This window comes from Strongylocentrotus purpuratus, unplaced genomic scaffold (assembly GCF_000002235.5).
Source record: "Strongylocentrotus purpuratus isolate Spur 01 unplaced genomic scaffold, Spur_5.0 spur5_scaffold_13, whole genome shotgun sequence".
Lineage (NCBI taxonomy): Eukaryota > Metazoa > Echinodermata > Echinoidea > Camarodonta > Strongylocentrotidae > Strongylocentrotus > Strongylocentrotus purpuratus.
This window is the reverse complement of record NW_022145598.1, coordinates 1,339,101-1,342,588: the sequence shown is the minus strand read 5'-3', so window position 1 is coordinate 1,342,588 and position 3,488 is coordinate 1,339,101. Positions and strand designations below refer to the sequence as shown.

At 36.8% G+C, this 3,488-nt stretch overlaps 1 long non-coding RNA gene across 2 annotated transcripts; it reads left to right on the top strand.

The window, feature by feature from the left end:
• Positions 1–1,693: 1,693 nt before the first annotated feature.
• On the top strand, positions 1,694–3,086 carry LOC115922932. Of its 2 annotated transcripts, XR_004063684.1 has the most exons (3): positions 1,694–2,068; positions 2,520–2,650; positions 3,044–3,086. It is a non-coding gene; the product is annotated as an uncharacterized LOC115922932 (long non-coding RNA). The 2 variants fall into 2 exon arrangements; XR_004063683.1 differs by having other exon boundaries at positions 1,694–2,650.
• Positions 3,087–3,488: the final 402 nt, after the last annotated feature.

Genomic DNA, 3,488 nt, shown 5'->3' with positions numbered 1-3,488 from the left:
ATTTGGAACGAAACGAGCTCGCTGGCGAGTTCGTCTGCTTGCTCGTCAACGAACTCGTTGGCGAGCACGCTGACGAGCTCGCGTGTAAGCGTACTGAAATTTGTATAGGGGTACATGTACACCCCTTTCGCTATGCAATGATCCTTAACAGTTTACACGTTTCTTTACACAAGTTTCATGTCATTTTTCTCTCTCCTCTGAACAGACAATAGGCCTGTCCTCACTATCTCGAGATTGCCAAATATCCAGCTATTTGAACTATCCCGATCGCAAACTATCCAGCTAATTTGCGTCTTCATCAGATGAAGTAGCAATTAGAAGGATATTTGGTCAGGATTGTCATCCCAAGATATCTTGGGATAGTTTGCAAAATATCCAGCTATTTGTCCCGTGCGTCTTCACTAGACCGTCGATTCGCAATACGCGCTAACGCTGAGCAAAATATCTCAAGCTAATTTCTCAAGGTCGAGTTTCAAGTTTCGAGGTTGAATCTCTAGATAGTGAAGACGCGCCTTATGAGAAGGCAATGGAAATGAAATTCATTCCTCAATGAGGTGTGACCAGAAGATACATCATCCATGTCTTAGGCATCACTTAGCATCAATCAAATCATTAGAAGGGACGATGGACAATTATTTCTCTACCGTTCTTCTTATTCTCTCTCCATTTTAATGTTTGCTTGCCCGACCATGCTGGCCTGCATGTACATACATTCTATTCCCCATGCTCCCTCCCTTCCTCCCTCCCTCTTTCCCTCTTCATCTCTTACTGTACCCGCATTCAGACTAGATCCCTGCCTCTTTATTTGTTGAAATTATCCACGTATTTCTCTTTCACCTGTCATCTGTTTTCTCTCAATTCCAGTCCTCCTTTTTTTTTTCTAATTTATCTTGTTCTCTCCTCTGCTCTCTTTCTATCATTAATTGTTTTGTCTCTCTCATTTCTTTTTTCTTTCACTCTATTCATCTCTTTTTCAGCGTGTCCACACACAAAACAATTTATCCCGAAACTCTATAACGAAACGTCGTATAAAGAATCATAGTATAAATTTCAAAGTGTCCACACACAAGAAACGTCATATAAATAATCATTGTATAAATTCAAGGATGTCCATAAACAGAAGAAAGTAATCCTGAAACTCTACAGTCTGGTCTCTTTTCGCTCGAGGTCACGTTAAGCCCCGCCCAGTTCGTTACACTAGTTACTCTCCCTGTCCACACACAACATTTTCCGTGATTAGGCGTGATTAGGCGTGATTCTTTATTGAGTTTCAGTTCGGAACGATGCCCAAACCTGCATTTCGTTAGACTAGTTTCGTTATACGACGTATCGTTAGTGAGCGTCCACACACACAATTTCATCGTAAAACTATCGCGAAACGGTATCACTATCGCGAAACGGTATAGCTAATCACAGAAAATGTTGTGTGTGGACAGGGGGTTTATCTACCTGCTATATCGCTCTTTCTCACTCTCTTTCTCTCTGACTTTTTTCTTCCCTCCCTGTATCCCTTTTCCCTCTATTCCTTTCTCCTAATTTGTGTTCAATCTCATGTTGTCCTTTATCTATTTGGTATTGCTTCACATATTTCTCTTTCTATCTATTTCACCCTCACTCTCATTCTCTCTCACTTGAAATATTTGTATTTCTTCATCTCTATCTCCCTCTTCCTTGCTTTAATTTATAAATTTGTTATGTTGTAATATGGAATGTTGAGGTAATTATGCCATAATGTATTATAGTGTATTGGTGCATTAGTGTATAAGGAATTGTAGGTGGAGCAGTCTACAATGTAAGCTACCCCCCCTTCCTCATCAGACAATAGCCTTACTTTCCCGCCTTTTTGGGGGTACCTGTATTGCCCAATGTACTGATACCCTATAGGCATGATTGGGGATCCTATTGTAAGTTTTAGTGGATGAGTGATTTTCTTTTGTTCGGGGTCTGTGCACCCAGAGCTGCTATAGCAGGGACAGAGAGACATTGTAGATTGGAGAGAGAGGAGAGAAGCACTAATTTGTGCCTGCTAATGGAGATTGTTATTTACTTCTGGCAGATCACAATTCATGTAAGTTGATTTATACTGTTGGAACTGATGATTATTATATATATTTCATATTATTAATGGATGTCACATTTTATGAATTGCTGAAGATAAGATAGTGAAAGTTGAGGATTGTTGAACCATGTTGTATGTACACTGATATAATGACACTTTATGATAAATGTGATTAACTTATTTCATTTGCATTACATGTATCATGCTTTATAAAGTAGATTATTATGCTTGAATTTCTGATAATGATGAAATGATAATTACTCTGACAAATTAAATTAATTTTAAGTTTGTCTTTATATAGATTGAAACATGTTTCTGTTAAACAAAGTCAATTAAAAGAATGACTACCAAAGAGGATTTATATATATATATATTTGAATGTAATTACATTGTGTCATGCAGTTTTCACAAAGTCATTATTGTGAAGTAAGAATTGTTATTTTATTGTTGTTACCTTTAGGGCTGCATGTGGTGAAATCTCCTTATTTGATGAACTACACTTTCTACAATAAGGTGGAAGCTTTGTTTATGATCAGGGGTCGGACGACAGCATATAGCGTTAGTGTTGCTTCGTCGTTATAGTATTGGCCGGTGAGTGGAGTTTGGCTCTATTGTGTATAGATATATATATATGACCTAATATACATGCAATTGTAAACCGATTATTGCACGAAATGATGTAAAATGTACAATATTCTTCTGTCCTATATATGTTCTAATTAATTATGGCAACTATACTGCTACAGACAATTAAAACAGTTAAGCTACCTTTCATGATATTGCACATAATAAGAATTATTATTGAAAATTGAATAATGTATTAATTGATGACTCGTGTTGAGTTGGAAACTATTGCAATGTTTACACTTTAATTTGTTCTGTTTAATGGAAGAAAGCAAATGAAACCATGAATTGTTTGTTATTACATTTTGCTCCAGAGGCTATATGCTAATTATATTTCGTTCAAATTTTGTTCTTGTACAGGGGCTGTGTTTTCTTTGGTGAATAAATGCAAGACTAAAGTTTACGTTGGACTCCCTAGCTGTTGTCATTTCTGAATCTCAACAGTTATATTCATTTCTTCTTTCATCTCTCTCTCTCTCTCTCTCTCTCTCTCTCTGCCATGTTATCATTTTCATGTCCATTCCCCTAAACACTGTTATACATCATCTACATGTATTTATTATCAAACAAGATTACCCATAAGCCTGTGACATCTGCTTAGATCAATGCTACATGTCCATGTATGTGTATTGTTTTGTTTCATCAAATCACTTGGATGTGTTTCCTTTGTATATCAGAGCATGTTATTGATTGCTATACATATATATTTTCATTGATTGCCACACGTTGAAAGCAGCCATCATCTGTTGTAGTATTTCATGATATATACAGTGTCAAACGTTCACCATCAACTGTGTATGGAGCC